The sequence below is a fragment of the Nomascus leucogenys genome, chromosome 22a (genome assembly GCF_006542625.1).
Source record: "Nomascus leucogenys isolate Asia chromosome 22a, Asia_NLE_v1, whole genome shotgun sequence".
Taxonomy (NCBI): domain Eukaryota; kingdom Metazoa; phylum Chordata; class Mammalia; order Primates; family Hylobatidae; genus Nomascus; species Nomascus leucogenys.
Genome location: NC_044402.1, coordinates 66,567,509 through 66,587,015, shown reverse-complemented (window position 1 = coordinate 66,587,015; position 19,507 = coordinate 66,567,509). Strand labels below are relative to the sequence as shown.

At 36.0% G+C, this 19,507-nt stretch overlaps 1 pseudogene; it reads right to left on the bottom strand.

The window, feature by feature from the left end:
• Window positions 1–825: 825 nt before the first annotated feature.
• LOC115832282 lies at window positions 826–15,341 on the bottom strand (annotated as a pseudogene).
• Window positions 15,342–19,507: the final 4,166 nt, after the last annotated feature.

The window sequence follows — 19,507 nt, the reverse complement described above, 5'->3', positions numbered from 1 at the left end:
AGGCATAGTAAAAAGAACATATTCATTAGTTACATGTATTTAAGCTTAAATTTCACTTCAAAACTTACTTGGAGACTTTGAACAAATGACTCAACTACTCTGTGCCTTCGTTTCCTGATCTTGTCTTTACAAGCAAAGATATTAATATATTTTTCACAGAGCTGTTTTAAGAATCAGAAATAACATATATCAGAGACATTCTTAAGTGTTTGGCACATAGTCACTCTTCAATAAATGCCCTCTCATATTATTAATCGAGGAGGCGAAAAGTAAACAGACTACCTTAAGACTGGGAAGAATGAAATGAATGCCATAGGAAGGCACATCAAGTGCTCTGAGCATTTGACTTACTAAGAAACAGACCATACAAAATGTTATGCTAAATGAAGCTTCCTCTTTTAGAATCAGAGACACTGAAGAACTTAAAGAAATCTTATTTCTTTTCTTTTTTTTGAAAAGTTAAAAATTCCTTAATTTTTTATTTCTGGTACTACTACCACAATTTACAGTGCAATATACCTGATGTAATGAAAAGAAAAAGCTACAACAGATAAAAGACCTCAGAAACGTACATCTAATTGACATTACATTGCGTTAATCAATAGCTGCACTTTTTGCAAACTGTGGCTACAACAGTCCTGAACAAGAAGGGTTTCCTGTTTAAGCTGCAGTAACTTTTATGACTATTGATCATCATTCCTTCTGTGGCAGATTTTTACAATTCTTCTAATGCATTTGGGACGACTGTCTCAAAGTTACCTGCAGCTTTCCTAACAACTTCTCTCTCTCTCCCCTGTTAAGAACTATAGCCCTTTTCTGCTGTTTTTAGAACCTTCTGCTACCATATCCACCACTTCCACCACCAGATCCATAAACACCACCATAGGGACTGCCCAAGCTTCTTCCACCAAAACTGCCCCCTTTCATGGGTCCATAATTTGATTGCTGTTGTCCACTATAATTTCCAAAATCATTATAGTTCCCACCACCACCATAGTTATCACCGCCAAAATTTTTCCTTCATTGTAACCATCATATTCTCCACCACCACCACTATATCCACCACCTTGGTTTCCATATCCTGGTCCACCACCACCATAGCCCCATCTACTACTAAAACCAGGACCACTGCCATAGTTGCCACCATCACCTCCAAATCCATTATATCCACCATCACCTCCTCCATAACTACTTCTGCTACCACCACCTCCACCACAATAACCTCCTCTTCCACCAAAGTTTCCATCACAGCCAAAATTACCTTCACCACCTCCAAAGTTTCCTCCACGACCCATAAAATTACCAGATCCACCTCCATGACCTCTCTGTGATCCAGCAGACTGCATCTCTTGTTTAGAAAGTCCCCACCCCTGTTTTTCACTTCACAATTATGCCCATTAATAGTGTGGTATTTCTGAACAACAATTTTATCAACCGTATCATGATCATCAAAAGTTACAAAAGCAAATCCTCTCTTTTTTCCACTCTGCCTATCTTCCATAATTTCTGTGGTTTCAATCTTGCCACACTTTTCAAAGTAGTCTCTCAAATTATATTCTACTGTATCTTCTTTAATACCACCAACAAAAAGTTTCTTCACTCTTAGATCGAGACCAGGCTTTACAGAATCCTCTCTTGAAACAGCTCTCTTTGGTTCCACTACATACCTATCAACCTTGTGTGGTTGAGCACACATTGCTGCATCCACCTCTTCAACATAAGAATAAGTCACAAAACTAAAGTCCCTGGAATGTTTTGTTTGGGGGCTCTCATTACCACACAATCTGTGAGTGTGCTCCATTTCTCAAAATGTTCTCTTAAACTATTATTTGTAGTTTCAAAGCTCAGACCACCAATAAACAGTTTTCCAACTGCTATGGTTCCTTGGGATCATGGAACCATATATATAATATAATATAATATCCCTTATATTTTCTCTATATAAAATATAATATCCCTTATATTTTCTATTTATGAGTTACACATAATAAAGTCTCAATGCTATTTCCTCGAGCTCTATGAAAATTGCCTTAGTAGCATTATAAGAATTTATCCACACGTAAAAAAACTAATAATATTATTTGTTACAGTCCTTTTTTCACTATTCTATATATACCTGTCTTCTTTAATTATTAAAGATGTAGTTGCTACTATTGTGGAGAAGTATCTGTGGTATTAATATGCTTTCTGAATATTAACTTATTTCTAAGGGCAAGCCAAACATATAGGGATAAAGTCCTCTAATACTTTTATAGCTTTTTAATGTGTTTTAATTTTTTAAATCTTTAAAATGTTTAAAAAAATTTTTTTTGCCTTAGTGCTCATTATAACAATATATAAATAGAAAATTTAAAAATAATTTTTAGTATTCATTTCTCTCTGAATCTTATTCCCCACAAAACTTTATAACCTTACACTTGTGTAATTATCATCAGATGCCGTGAAGTCTATTATAAATTCCAAGAACTAATGGCTATCAGGAAATTAAAGATTTCTTAAAAGTAGATAAGCTTGGCCGGGCGCCGTGGCTCACGCTTGTAATCCCCAGCACTTTGGGCGGCCAAGGCGGGCAGATCACGAGGTCAGGAGATCGAGACCATGGTGAAACCCCGTCTCTACTAAAAATACAAAAAATTAGCCGGGCGTTGTGGCGGGCGCCTGTAGTCCCAGCTACTCGGAGAGGCTGAGGCAGGAGAATGGCGTGAACCCGGGAGGCGGAGCTTGCAGTGAGCCGAGATTGCGCCACTGCACTCCAACCTGGGCGACAGAGCGAGACTCCGTCTCAAAAAAAAAAAAAAAAAAAAAAAAAAGTAGATAAGCTTGTGCAGCTGCCCCACCACTGGCTGAAAGTTCCCATTGGCAGCAGCTTTGTGTCTTTCTGTGGTGGAGTTACCAGAGGCAATAGACAGCCCCTCTGCCACTGCCACTGATTGGTAACTGCCCTTGCTGTCACCAGGCTGGGGAAGGAACAAAGACCCGAGTGCCTTACTCACACCTCCAGCACACTGCAGCTGCCCTGTGGAGAAGAGGACAGCTGTCTTCTCCATGAGACCAGCACCTGCTCTTCACCAGACAAGACTCCCAACTCCCCCAACTTGGTCTCACAACAAAGCTGCCCCACCCCAAGTTGATCGTTCTGATAAGAGGGCCTCTGCATTTCTCTGAAGTGGAGCCCTAAGAAACAAGTGAAAGACCCTCTGCCACTGCCACTGCAAGGTCCCCACCCCTGTTTCCCCCAAGCTGGCAAGGGAAGAAAAAGCCTATGCTAGCCCCAGGGCTGAGATCTGTGGGAGAGGAGCCCACTCTCAGAGCACAGAGAGGAAGCACGGCCACAAACACAAGGAAATGCAGAGGAGCCAGTGGCTAAGAACCTACCTACCAGCCATTGTGGTGAAGTGCAGTCTACTGGATGACAGCCCAGATTTGAACAAAAATACTTTACTAATACACACTCTTGTGAAACCAAAGTCAAGAATTTAACCACAAATAAGATCTGTGCAAAGACTTGGTTCTCTGTAAATACCCAGAAATGAAGCCAACTGACTATACTCAAATTACACCTCAGTTAAAGAACATCAGTCCACAAAGATGAGAAAGAACCAGTGCAAGAACTCTGGTAACACTAAAAACCACAGTGTCTCCTTACCTCCAAACAACCCATTCCAAAGAATGCAAGGAATTCAATAAAATGATTCAAGAGATGAAAGATTAAATAGCCAATTCAAGAAAAAACCGGACTGATCTAATAGAGGTAAAAAACCTGTGGCAGGAATTTAGTAACAAAATTGAAAGTATTAACAGCAGAATAGACTGAGCTGAAGGAAAAAAATCTCAGAACTAAAAGAACAGTTTCTTGAATTAACTCAGACCAAAATAAAGAAAGAAGAATTTTTAAAAATGAACAAATCCTTCAGGAAATATGGAATTATGTAAAGAGACAAAACCTATGACTCCCTGGGGTCCCTGAAAGAGAGGGAGAGAGACCAAGCAACTTGGAAAACATATTTGAGGATATTGCCCATGAAAATTTCCCCAACCTCGCTAGAGAGATTGGCATTTAAATTCAGGAAATTCAGAGAACCCCTGCAAAATACTATACAAGAAGACGATTCCCAAGACACATAGTCATCAGACTGTCCAAAGTCAATATGAAAGAAAAAAATATTAAAGGCTTCTAGAGAGAAGGGGCAGGTCACCTGCAAAGGAAACCCCATTAAGCAAACAGCAGACCTTTCAGCAGAAACCCTACAAGCCAAAAGAGATTTGGGGCCTATATTGAGCATCCTTAATGAAAAGAAATTCCAAGCAAGAATTTCCTATACAGCCAAACTAAGCTTCATATGTGAAAGAGAAATAAGATCCTTTTTAGACAAGCAAATGTTAAGGAAATTTATTAACATCAGATTTGCCTTACAAGAGATGTTGTGGGAAGTCAGGGACCCCAAACAGAGGGACTGGCTGGAGCTGCGGCAAAGGAACATAAATTGTGAAGATTTCATTTTAATATGGACATTGATAAATTCCTAAATTAATACTTTTCTAATTTCTTATGCCTGTCTTACTTTAATCTCTTAATCCTGTTATCTTCGTAAGCTGAGGATGTATGTCACCTCAGGGCCACTCTGATTATGTGTTAACTGTACAAATTGCTTGTAAAACGTGTGTTTGAACAATATGAAATCAGTGCACTTTGAAAAAGAACAGAATAACAGTGATTTTAGGTAACAAGGGAAGACAACCATAAGGTCTGACTGCCTGCAGGGTCGGGCAAAATAGAGCCATATTTTTCTTATTGCAGAGAGCCTATAAATGGATGTGCAAGTAGGGAATATATTGCTAAATTCTTTTCCTAGCCAGGAATATTAATAATTAATACCCTGGGGAAGGAATGCATTCCTGGGGGGAGGTCTATATTCCTGGCTGCTCTGGGAGTGTCTGTCTTATGGAGTTGAGATAAGGACTGAAATATGCCCTGGTCTCCTGCAGTACCCTCAGGCTTACTAGGGAGGGGAAAAACCCCACCCTGGTAAATTTGAGGTCAGACCAGTTCTCTGCTCTCGAACCCTGTTTTCTGTTGTTTAAGATGCTTATCAAGACAATATGTGCACAGCTGAACATAGACCTTTATCAGTAGTTCTGTTTTGCCCTTGTCCTGTTTCCTCAGAAGCATGTGATCTTTGTTCCCCTTTTGCCCTTTGAAGCATGTGATCTTTGTGACCTACTCTCTGTTCTTGCACCCCCTCCCCTTTCGAAATCCTTAATAAAACTTGCTGGCTTTGAGGCTCAGGTGGGCATCATGGTCCTACTGATATGTGATGTCACCCCCGGAGGCCCAGCTGTAAAATTCCTCTCTTTGTACTCTTTCTCTTTATTTCTCAGCCAGCCGACACTTATGGAAAATAGAACCTACATTGAAATATTGGGGGTGGGTTCCCCCGATAAGAGACCCTTAAGGGAGTGCTGAACAGGGAAATGAAAGATCATTACCAGTTACCACAAAAACACACTTAACTACATAAACCATTGGTACTCTAAAGCAACCACACAATCAAGTCTACACAACAACAAGCTTATAACAAAATGACAGGATCAAATCAGCACGTATCAGTACTAACCTTGAATGTAAACAAGCTAAAAGTCCTGCTTAAAAGGCATAGAGTGGCAAGTTGGATAAAAAAGCAAGACCCAACTGGATGCTGTTTTCAAGAGACCCATCTCAGATACAATGTCATCCACAGGCTCAAAGTAAAGAGCAGGAGAAAGATCTATCAAGTAAATGAAAAACAAAAAAGGGCAGGAGTTACTATTCTTATTTCTAACAAAACAGACATTAAACCAACAATTATAAAGAAAGGACAAAAAGGATATTAGATAATGATAAAGGGTTCAATTCAAAAGAAGTCTTAACTACCCTAAGTATATATGCACCCAATACTGGGGCACTTAGATTCATAAAACTAGTTCTTAGAGACTTACCAAAGAGAACCACACAATAATAGTAGTATACTTCAACACCCCACTGACAGTATTGGACAAATCATTGAAGCAGAATACTAATGAAGGTATTCTGGACCTAAACCCAACACTTGACCAAATAGCCCTAACAGACACCAACAGAACACTTCACCCAAAAATAACAGAATATACGTTTTTCTCATCTGCAGATGGCACATACTCTAAAACTGACCACACACTCAGCCATAAAGCAATTCTCAACAAATTTAAAAAAAATACTTAAATCATACCAACCACACTCTTGTTCACAGTGCAATAAAAATAAACATCAATACCATGATCCCTCAAAACCATAGTATTAAATGAAAATTAAACAATCTTCTCTTGAGTGACTTTTTGACAAACAAAGAAATTAAGGGAAAATTCAAGAAATCCTTTGGAAGTAATGAAAACAAAGATACAACATACAAGAATCACTGGGACACAGTAAAGCTGTGTGAGGGAAAATTTTGTAGTGCTAAGCACTCATATCAAGAAGTTAGAAAAAAGTCTCAAATTAATAACTGAACATTACACCTAGAGGAACTGGAAAAAAAAGAGCAAACCAACCTCACATCTAGCAGAAGAAAAGAAACAACCAAAATCAGAGCTGAACTGAATTACACAGAGATGAGAAAATCATACAAAAGATCAAGAAAACCCAAAGTTTGTTTTTTGAAAGAATAAATAAGATTGATAGACCACTAACTAGACTAATAAAAAAAAAGAGGGAAGATCCAAATAAACACAATCAGAAATGACAAGAAATGACAAAGAGGACATTACCACCAACCCCAGAGAAATACAAAAAACCCTCAGAGACTATTACAAACAACTCTATGCACACAAACTAGAAAACCTAGAAGAAATGGATGTACAACCTCTGAAGATTGAACTGGGAAGAAATCAAATCCACGAACATGACAATAATGAGATTCAAAATTGAATCAGTAATAAAAAACCTACCATCCAAAAATGCCCTGAATGAGACAGATTCACAGCCAAATTCTAACAGAGCTGGTACCTAACCTACTAAACAATTCTGAAAAATTAAGGAGGAGGGACTCCTCCCCAACTTATCTTGTGACGCCAGACTCATTTTGATACCCAAACCTGGCAGAAACACAACAAAAAAAGAAAACTTCAGGCCAAATATCCCTAATAAACATAGATGCAAAAATCCTTAACAAAACACTGCAAACCGAATGCAGCAGCACAACAAAAAGCTAATCCACCACTATCAAGTAAGCTTTATTTCTGGGATTCAAGGTTGGTTCAACCTATGCAAATCAATAAATGTGTTTCATCACATAAACAGAACTAAAAACAAAAACCATATGATCATCTGAATAGACACAGAAAGGCTGTCAATAGAATTCAATATCCCTTCAGGTTATACACGCTCAACAAAGTAGGCATTGAAGGAACCTAGTTCAAAATAATAAGAGCCACCTATGACAAACCCATACCAACATCATACTGAATGGGCAAAAGCTGGAAGCATTCCCTGTGAGAACAGAAAGAAGACAAAATGTCCACTCACCACTCCTATTTAACATAGTAGTGGAAGTCCTAGCCAGAATAATCAGGCAAGAGAAAGAAATAAAAGCCATTCAAATAGGAAGAGAGGAAGTCAAAACATCTCTCTTCACAGATGATACAATTCTATACCTAAAAAATGCCATCATCTCTGCCCAAAAGTCCTAGGTCTGATAAACAACTTTAGCAAAGTTACAGATACAAAATCAATGTATCAATCAAAACCCAACAGCATTTTTATACACTAATAACGTCAAATCTGAGAGTCAAATCAAGAATGCAATCCCACTTACAATAAGCACAAAAAGAATAAGATATTTAGAAATACAGCTAAACAGGGAGGCGAAAGAGCTCTACAATGAGAATTACAAAGCACTGCTGAGCAAAATCAGACATGATACAAATGGGAAAACACTCCATGCTCATGTATAGGAAGAATCAATATTGTTAAAATGGCCATACAGCCCAAAGCAATTTACAGATTCAATGCTATTCCTACCAAACTACTAATGATGTTTTTAGAATTAATCATTATTAATTGATAATTAATAATAATTATTATTAGAATTATAATCAGGAAAATATTGTTCTACAATCATTTGAAAGCAATGAAAAGCCCAAATAGCCAAAGCAATCCTAAGCAAAAAGAACAAGGCTGGAAACATTACACTACCTTACTTCAAACGGTACTATAAGGCTACAGTAATTAAAACAGTGCTAGTAAAAAAAAAAAAAATAGACATGTAGACCAATGGAACACAATAGAGAACTCAGAAATAAAGCAGCATACCTACAAGCACCTGTTCTTCAACAAAGCTGGTAATAGCAAGCAATAGGGAAATAACTCCCTAATCAATCAATAGTGCTGGGATAACTGGCTAGCTATATGCAGAAGATTAAAACTGGATCCCTACATTTCACTGTATACAAAAATTAACTCAATATGGATGGAAGACTTAAATGTAAAACTTAAAACTATAAAAATTCCAGAAGAAAGTCTAGGAAATACTATTCTGGACATCAGCTCTGGCAAATATTTCATGATGAAGACTTCAAAAGCAATTGCAACAAAAACAAAAATTCACAAATGGGATCTTTTTAAACAAAGAGTTTCTGCACAACAAAACTATCAATAGAGTAAACGATCTACATAATGGGAGAAAATATTTTCAAACTAGGCATGTGACAAAGATCTAATATCCAGAATGTCAGGCTGCTGATCCAAGCAAGCAGGTACTCTAAATGCCTGTATTTTTGCCTAGGATGGAATGGAGAGAGCCCTGCTGCACCACAGTCACAGGGGAACTGGTTAGGGCACTAAGCAATGGCACACAGACAGTTCCATGTCACCCGGCTGGCTCTGGCTGCAATTTTGCTGCCCAGGAGAAACTGCAGCTATAGCAGCTCTCCTTCTTCCCCAAGCTCTTGATGGCAGAGAGCACAATTCTAGCACCTGCTGCTAAGGCATTTTCCCCAGTTCTGGCTATAGAGGCCTCTATCCCACTCCAGAGCAGGCCCTCCAATCTCTGGCACAAGACTTGAATGCCTGCATGGCCACATGGCCAGGTCACCAAAGAATAGCTGACTTTGTATATGCTCTGATTAAAAATGGCATCTGTTCTTGGTCCTGGGTCTGGGAAAATGTCTGCAGCTTACCAATGTCTTTCACATTGACTGTAAGCCTCTCCATGTATATTTGAGAAGAATGTATATTCTGCTGTTATTTCTATTGAGTTATTTTCTAGTTGTTGCTCTAGAGCCATAATATGCAGCTTAATTTATCAAAATGTATTTCGCATGTATACTGACTTAATTCTAGTGAGATGCAGAAATTTGGTTCCTATCTAGCTATTTTCTCTTTTACCACCCTGTTGTTACCAATGTTATATCTATATATATTGCAAACCCAACAATATGTTGTTACAATTATGAATAAGAATAGAAAGGAGATCAAGTATAAAGTTTATTACTCAGCTTTGTTCTCACAAAGGTTCTTTCCCTGTTATAGTTAAATATATTACGTTTCCATACATTATAGGCCTCGAAATTCTGTTGGGTACACTTCATTTTATGTAATTGCTTTTTAAGTAAGCTGAGAGAAGTAGATAAATATGTATTTTTGCTGTTATTTATAAATCATATAATAACCTTTACCAGCTGTCTTTGTTTAATATGGATTTGAATTACTATCTGGAATCGCTTGTTTTCAGCTTGTCCTTCTTTTAGTCTTTCTTATAGGGTGATTCTGCTAACAACATGTTCTCTCCATTTATGTTTATCTAGGGAAACTTTTTATTATACCTTTAATTTTGAGAAACATAGTTTTGTTAAAAATAACGTTCTTAGTTGACATTACATTTTCAGCACTTTGAATATGTTATCCCACTGCCTTCTGACATTAATTGTGTTTGATGAGAAGTCAGCTGTTGTTGTTTTTTTTTTTTATGTGACAAGTCCTTTTTACTTGCTGTTTTCAAGGTTTTGTCTTTGCCTTTCAGCATTTTTATGATAATTTGTCTGGATATAGATGTCTTTGTGTTTACTTAACATGGATTTTGTTGAGCATCTTGGATGTGTAGATTGATGTTTCTAATAAGAGTTTACACATTTTAACCATTATTGTAGAAAATGTATATCTTTGCTCTTTTCCTGTTCCACTTGTCTTTCTTGTATTTGTGTTATGTCTATGCTGCTACTTTAATAATTTCCCACATTTCTCTAGGGTACATTAATTATTCTTATTATTTCTCTGTTCTTTAGACAGTGAAATGTCTGCTGATTTACTTTCGGGTTTTAGGATACTTCCTTCTACCAGTTCATATCTAAGGTTGAGCATGCCTTGTAAATTTTTCATTTCAGTTATAGCACTTTTCAACTCTAATATTTAGGTTTTTTAACAATAAATATCTGTTTATTAATAATCTCTATTAATGAGATATTGCCATTATATCCTCCTTTATTTCTATGTACATAGCTATTTGAACATATGTATAAGACTTTCTTTGATGTCTTTCTGTGTTAAATCTAATATTTGGCATTTATGCAAGCAGTTTCTGTTGTTTTCTCTTTTTACTATATAGGGGTCATAATTCTCTATTTCTAATGTCACCCTTTAGAGGAAACAGCCTTGAGCATCCATATAGACACACTAAAATCACAGCGATTTTAACAGTGCTTTCTTTTTCTTTTTTCTGATCTTGTGAGTTGTCTGCCTTTGTTTGTATCACACCATGATATTAAAGTTGACCAGTTTTTCACCTGAATCTCAGGATGATACATTGCTCCATAGTCCAACTTAAATTTAAGTCTTTTTGCAGAGGTAGTTTTAAGGCCATTTTTGTTGTTGTTGTTCTGGCTCTAGAAGGATTCTTCCTAGCTTTGTCTTTCCCTGGTTTTCTCCAGTCAAATGGATACTCTGTGGTTTGGCTTATTGGTCTAATGGTGCTACCAAACTGTTATAATTGCTTACCACCAAAATATCCCTTGCTTTAAAGACTGATCTTAACTTTGAAATTCCACACATTGTGTTTCAAACAAAGTCAGTTCCTTTGGGGATAACTTCAGGACTCCCTATTCTACCTCTCCCACCAGGAAAAATCTCTGAGCCACTTCTTCAGAGCCACAGGCAAGAGTGTCATGCTTTCTAATAAGCAGGGCATTGGGTGGTGACTGCAGCCCTGGTCTAGTGATTGTATTTATTCTCTCTTGCCTTCCACCTGCCAAAATGTGAGGTCATAGTAAGAAAGTCCACATAAGAGTTTGGCACCTTCACCTGATCTGGGACTTGCCAGCCTCCAGAATTGTGAGGAATACATTTCTGTTTTTATACAATATTCAGTCTGTAGTATTCTGTTACCGTAACACAAAATGGACAAAGACAAGGATTCTGTAAGTTAGACATTGAAAAAGAGGTGAGAGAGAGAAAGATCTTGCTAAAATCAGGGCTATTATATATCTTATGATTAATTTTTGGATTCAATAGAACAAAGATGAGATTTTTCTTAATTTATATAATCCTAAAAATTCCAATTTTTACTGAAGATAGTTTGAAAAGGGCTTTCTAGCTCATGCAAACACAAGAGTCATAATCGATCCAATGAAATAAACAATTGACATGATATAAATCATGTATTCACTACTGTAGTCATAGCGTAGGTACATTATATGAAGATAGAAGAGATTTTAAGGAGATACAAGTAATAGTTCTTTACTTTCATCACTATAAAGATATTTTCGTTCTCTTGGAGGTTTTTTTTTAAAGCACTTATTTACTTTCTGAACTACCATATACTCCAGGTTCTTTCTGTGCATTAATTGTCCCAGCCCTGGTATCAGCCATTTCTCTAAGAATCTTTGGTTCCTTTTATTGAAGAACGGTATTAGAAACTACGAACTAGGTGCTAGGTGTTCTCATTACTACTGGGCTCATTGCTTCTCATTCCTGTCAGCTGACAGGATATATATTTCAGGGTATATATGTACACACGTGGGTATGTATCCTTTTAAAAAAATTGTCTGCCTGTGCTGCAGAGTAATATTTATCAGGATCTTAGGTTTATATTACCTCCTGATATAGAAAAAATATTGTGCCATTAAAATCATTCTTAAAACAGAATTGTACTCCTGCATCCTATTTTTTTTTTCTCTTATCAACTATGAGAAATTTGTTCATGGAATCAGTGCTATTTTAAATAAATTAGATAATTTTGTCTCCAGACCTATCCACGAAGCCAAAAGAGAGAAAGTATCCTTGTTCTACTATTCCCTTTAAAAATATAACTTTCAGTATTTTTTTCCTCAAATACTCAGTGGCTAACAACTATGCTAAATATTTCTCTTTATCAGGGAGTCTTTGAAGAGAGCAGCAGAACTATGAATGGATTCATCCTTATGGACAATAAAAATAACAAAAACAAGTGAGTGAACTGGAAAACAATAATATGACAGAAGGAAGAGTACATGGATTCAGAAAGAATAACAATAAGTATCTGGAAATAACAAGTATTTTCATTCTTGTTTAGGGATTAACCACAATAGCAAATACAGGAGCCTCCACAGTGGCTAGAAGTGCATTTTTCAGTGATAGCATGCGAGCTGGGAGACCTGGGTGCTGAGATTTGAAGGAGAAAGAAAGATATCAGTGGCCAAAATAAACTGCCGCTATATATAGTAATAGTGCTAAAGGAGTTATTATGTCTATTAGAAAATCAGTTAGATAATGTGCCAAAGGAAATGAAATGGAAACTTCTTATAACAGAGTAACTTAAAATTATGTCTGTATAATTTTCCTTTACTCTTGCTTTAGAAAACTTATTTTCATTTCTTCACTTTGGGAACCAAAAAATTCAGTTACACAGATGTTCACAATTTTAAGATTAAAAAAAACTTGAAGATAGATCAATTTATCTTCCCAAATTACAATCAAAGCTAACTTAGTTTTCCAGGTGTTTGCTTATGGACTATACATATAAATCACCATAAATCAGGGTAGTTTTTCCACCATCATAAATGTATCTTCAGGACACTTCTTGAACTGAATTTAAATAGAAGAATTAAAACAAACAAACCAAAAGCTCAAGATTGCTTGATGAAATAAATTTAGATTTTTGCCTTTTAAATGTGTGTTTAAAAGATTACTAATGCAGATGACACCTTATCAAATGTGAGATCTTTTTTTTTTTTCAGTTTCCAATTCATTGGGCTTCTATAAGTGCATCACAAGTGAAATCAGTGGATCATTAATATTTACATTTAATGACTCTTTAAATAACAAATTGAATTTTTCAAAATGACTTTCAATTAGATACATGACTATGCTTGTAAAATTCAAGGACTTTTGGAAAGATAGATTGGTTTCCAAACAAAATGCAGCACTTCTGGGTTATGTTTGAGTTGTTCAATGTCTTTGCTATCTCAGTTTATATCACAGTGGATAAGATGCGAACTGATAGGAGGAAAGTCTTAAAATAATTTCAAAAAATATGGTTTAATTTTAAAGTTAGGTATTGCAATGACCTTCCCTGCCTTTAAAATTGATAAGCATTAAAGTGTGTGTTAAGTAATGCTTGAGTTGAGGACCAATGAGAACTAATTCACAATAATCTATAATGTGTCAGATGTCTTTCATATAAATATATATGTACATTTATGTATATTTATATATAATATTATGTATATATATACACAAAATATATGGTAACTTTCATATAAATATATATGTATATTATGTATATATACAAAAATATATGTACATTATGTATATATACAAAATATATATGTACATTATGTATATATACAATATATGTATATTATGTATATATACAAAATATATATGTATATTATGTATATATGCAAAATATATGTGTATATTATGTATATATACATAATATATATAGTAATTTCTATCTCAACCATAGTTTAACGTAAATTAATTATTCCCATCTTAACAGATAAAGAAATGAGCTCATAGAACTTTAATCTAATATAGATGAACCAATACCCATTCACTTTTCACTATATGCTAGTGACACTTAATCCCAGTTAAGGATTTCATTTCACATTTTTGGCAAATAGACAGCAAGCATTTTTATAGTTGCCATTACTAGGTATGATGTTACTTTTCACCAGTACTTTTAGAGTGATTGCTTGCTTTTGCCAGCTCACACTGAAATAATCAAGTGTATGACTAATCAAAGAGATGAAGATGATTACATTAATAATGCAAAGGGGGCAAAGTTGCCAGAATCGCACCTTTAGGTTCTTGTGTATTTTATATTAAAACCATATTTTAGAGAGCCATAAATTCAACCTTCCTTAGAGTAGCATCATGATACTAGTAAGCTAGTGTGTTTTAGCAACAAAAAAGCCTAACCAACTAAAATAAATAATTAATTTTCTTGTAAACTATTTTATGTATTATCTTTGTTTTGTTTACAGCTGTTACAAATTTATGTAAACACGAGAATCAATGTAGTAACTGAAACGAGCTAGCTTACATTTGGGTAACTTATTGGCTTGTTGATAATAAATATACTCTAGTATAAAGAGAACATTTTCCCTATATTTGGACTGAAATAGCATAACTTTTGTGTAACAAATGAATCCTTCTTAATAAGGACACTAAGAATAATTCCCTGATGTACAGCATTGTATTTGTGGGGACTCCAAATCTCTGCCCAGAAAAATTACAGCAAAGATGAATGAAATTATAGATAACATGAGTGAGAAGAAGTTTATCAGGGTACCAGGTCAGTCTATCTGGGCAGAGTGAGTCATCGCTTGATATCTGATTATTGAATGATGGAGCAGAAGGGGACCAGGCATTGAGGAGGAGGGCAGAGGGAAAGCGTTCCCAGGAATCTAATTGAGGAGAAATCCCTGACAAGGAGTATTATAAATGATTCCTAAGATTCTTAACCCTAGAATGAGAGCTGCATAAAATTTCAAACAGACCAGTCAATTTTAAACTTTCTATGCCCAACTAAAAAAAATTGATCCTTAAAATAAAAGTTTACTTCTAATTATAAAAACAAGACCAACTCAGAAAAATGTCAGGAGTGAGATCACATACCAAAACATCCATTTTGGGTGTTAACTAAATTTCTATAATATAGTCTCAGTTAACATGATCAAAGTTTTCATTATTACTAGTTCTCAAAGATGTCACAATTTTGATAATCTACACAGAGGAAAAGATTTATCTTAACAGCAGTGGAAATTGGAAACTTATCAATTACATGCAAAGCTTTCTGCAAGAATACCATCATAACAGCACCCTGTTGAGACGCCCCTGTTGAACCATCATCCATTTTGAGTCCTGATTGGTAGGAGAACAACTTTTAGAATTAAGCTATCTTTTTTAGACTTCATGTCCCACCATTTAGAAAAGTTATTCACTTTCTCAGTCTCAATGTTCTCATCATCAAAATGGCAAAATTATAATTCTTACCTCATAAAATTGTGGGAAATTTTTTAAAAACTTCTTGTATAATGCTTGATACAGTGCTTGACATAAAATTAACACTCACTTTATATAAACTGTAAGTATTGTTGATCTTATTATGACTTTATCCCTTCCACCCTCTTTGCAAAGAAAACACTAAATGCAGAGAGGTTCATCTCCAGGGCTTTGGAGTCTTAAAGATATGGCTCAAACTATGGCTCAAATAATGCTATAGTCTGAATGTTTGTTTCTGCCTCAAATTTATATGTTGATATCCTAACCCCCAAGGCCTCATCATGTAATACGTCACCATCACCTTGGGTTGATGGTAAAGGTGATGGTGATGTATTAGATGGTACGGCCTTTGGGATGTGATTTGCTAGGTCATGTGGGCAAACCCCTCATGACTGAGATTAGAGCCCTTATAATAAGAGGATTGAGAGAGACCACTTGCCCCTTTTGCCCCCATGTGAGTTTATAGTGAAAAGACTGCCATCTATGAATCAGGATTGGACCCTCCTCAGACATTGAATTGGCTGGTGCCTTAATCTTATACTTCTCAGCCACCAGAACTATGAGAAATATATTTTAGTTGTTTGTAAGGCACCCAGCAACCTTATCATGCTAATAATTTAATGACAATAGCAAGAGCTATGCCTCTTTGGTTCCAGTTTCCTCATGTATAAAATGGTGATTATGGATAATTTATTTTACAGGGTTGTTGAAATGATAATATATGCTCAAGTACTTGAGGAATTTAGCACTGTGCCTGTCAGGCAGTTGAGTTCAAACTGGTAGCAATTACTGAGACTAACATCTATCTCAGAAAGATAGATGCCCTTTTTGCCTACTTTTAAACACTTGAACAAAAGTAGTAACTCAAGGAAGAGAAAGTTCTTTGATCTTCTGGATACTTTTAGTATACTCTTTACTTGTAAAAAAAGTTAAAAAGTAAAATTTTAAAGTAGTGCAGCCCTGAAATTCTCATATCTTCCTCTGCTATTACTCATAGTATGTTTTTCTATGCTGAGAACTAAAAGGATATAGAAAAATTTAAGAAAGATTTTGATACAGGTCATACTTAGAGGTCATAGTCCCTGAATACACACCCCTTCACCGACTCCTACCTCGTGATCTCAGTAATCTCATTCTCTCTCTTCCTATTCCTCTATGCCACCTTGAAGTAAAACCTGATAAAACTACAAATGCTGGACCTCTCAAATATAATCCATTCATGCTGGTATTAAAATGTTAAACTCAAGAAACGAAACTAACTGCAATTCAACAAACAGATGGAATTCCACTATATAGCTGCAAGTAAGGAAACAACAAGACTTCAGTAGTCTCCAAAATTATATCTATCACTAAAATTGAACTTGCACAACAGAGTCTGATAATAGGGTCAGAATTATGGAATAGGAAGAGCATAAATAGCCAGAGAAGATACCAAATGGCTTTTTGCTTTGCCTTATTTTCTCTTCTCCAGTCTCATTTGTCTCCTACGGATACTGGGTCCTAGGTTTGAATCATTTTCCCATTAGTTATTAGCTGCTAAATATAAGCAAGTAAAACGAATAATCTAATCCTGTTTTCTTACCTATGAAATGTTCATTTCTAGTTTTTATTGTTAGCATATTAATGCATGGGTTACTTCTCAAGTGCTAGCTTAGTAATTATAAGGATGATGCTTTTCTGATCTGACTGGTAGAACTATATATCTAGATCTTACCTTTTCCACTTCTTGGAAGTTGTACCCTTTGCCTCCCACTCTAATAGAAAAGAAAGAAAGTATTTTTGTAAAGGCAGTGTGAAACAATTTAAGACGTCAAAAATCAAACTAAACATTACTAAAGATTGAATGTAAAACCGTTATTTGGAAATATGTTGCTGTGAAAAACTGTGTTCTGCTCTCTTTTCTTCATTTATAATTTTTCAGTCATTCAATAGTTGAATTCTTTTTTTTATCTTTACTCTTGTCCAGAAAGTTTAAAGAAACTCTTGTGGCCCTATTGTAGGGTAGAAGTTGCTTAAAATAGAAATGAAGCTTCTCCAGATAGAAGTTTACAAAAGTGGAGATTCTTCTGCATTTCACTTCCCCTGGACTGGCAAGCTCTTTGTCAAAGTTGTTTGTTGCCGTTTTTGCACCAGGTTTCCATTGCAGATGCATTGCTTTAGTGGAGGCCTGGAGAAGAGTAGGCAGATTTGTTAATTCTCCTCAATGTCACAGAGGAAGTGACATTTTTTGAATTCTTCTTAGATTTTGCCTTTTAAAGAATGTTTAATTTTATATTTTATAAAATGGAGACAATTTTGAGTGGAAATGCCTTTGATCAAGCCATTAATGTGATAATCAAGTTTCAACTGGAATCAAGTTTGATGGAATTTCCTACTCATTCTTTCCCTGTCATACATAATAATCTCCCATTTGTTACTTAAACATATTTAGCTTTTATTATTCAGATCTGGTGTAAGACTATGAAGCCAGACATGTAGATTTAACAGGGTACATTACAGTACTGTAAACGAGCATGCTTTTTGTTTAACAGATAAAGTAAATAGTGCTCAGAAAAACTAAGAAGATAAGGGCTTTGTTCAAAGTGACACCAATGTGTGTAGTTACAAAACCAAACAGCAGTGCTTCACCATTTCCATTTCAGCACTTCCTGTGGCCTTTCTCCCTCTAGAGCATATCTTCTCCATTTTATTTCTTGTTGGTGTTGTCATCGAGTGCTCTGATCTGCAAGCATTTACAGATAGTACATAATAGTGCACCATACTTGAATGTTTTCCTTTCTTGGTCTATTTCAAGAGGTATTTGTCTCATGTTTCTTTGATATATTATTTCATTATGAGAAATTGTATTATTCAGGGTTCTCTAGAGGGACAGGAATAATAAGATATATGCATATATGAAGGGGAATTTATTAAGGAGTATTGACTCACGTGATCACAAGGTGAACTCTCACAATAGGCCAGCTGCAAGCTGAGGAGTAAGGAAGCCGGTCTGAGTCCCAAAACCTTACAAGTAGGGAAGCCAGCAGTGCAGCCTTCAGTCTGTGGCCAAAGGGCTGAGAGCCCCTGGCAAAAAAATGGTGTAGGTCCAAGTGTCCAAAAGCTGAAGAACTTGGAGTCTAATGTTCCAGGGCAAGAAGCATCCAGCACAGGAGAAAGTTGCAGACCAGAAAATGTAGCCAGTGTAGTTTTTCCACATTCCTCTGCCTGCTTTCATCCTAGCTGTGCTGGCAGCTGATTAGATGGTGCCCACCTAGATTGAGGGTGGTTCTGCATCTCCCAGTTCACTGACTCAAATGTTAACCTCCACTGGTGACACCCTCACAGATACACCCACGAACAATACGTTGTATCATTCAACCCAATCGGGTTGACACTCAATATTAACCATCACAATTGGTGTTGTCATCCAGTGCTCCGATCTGCAAGTGTTTGCAGATAATGCAACAAACTTGAATGCTTTCCTTCCTTGTTCTATTTCAAGAGGTATTTGCCTCATGTGTCTTTGACATATTATTTCACTATGAGAAATTAACCACCAATGTTAGATTGACATACTAACATGGCCTCTAGAGAGCATGGTTCAGTGTTTTAAGAACTGATGGCTCACATATGTCCCTACTGACTTAAAATATTAACTCCCAGAGAGTCCTTCAGGTAACTCTCAAATACCATTTCTGTTTTTCTGTTTTCTCCAGCTACATGTATAGCTGTCTGCATCTACTCCAAGCTACAAAGAAAAGGATTCTGGATCTGCTCCATTTTTAATGTTCAACAACATTGTATTACCTTATTCATAATTTTTTTCTATTTATCTGTGAGGCATAATTAAATCCTTAGAAAAGCACTCAAAGCACTGAATTAATTATCAAGGATTCCACTTAGGCTGTAACCAGTGTGGAGGGGTACTCAATAACCATGTTTTCCTTTATATCTTACCTCTCTTAATTCTTTTTCAAAATAAGTTAATCAGAAACCATTCATGTCAGGGAGGAGGAGAGAAATTAAGCATTTTTTAAG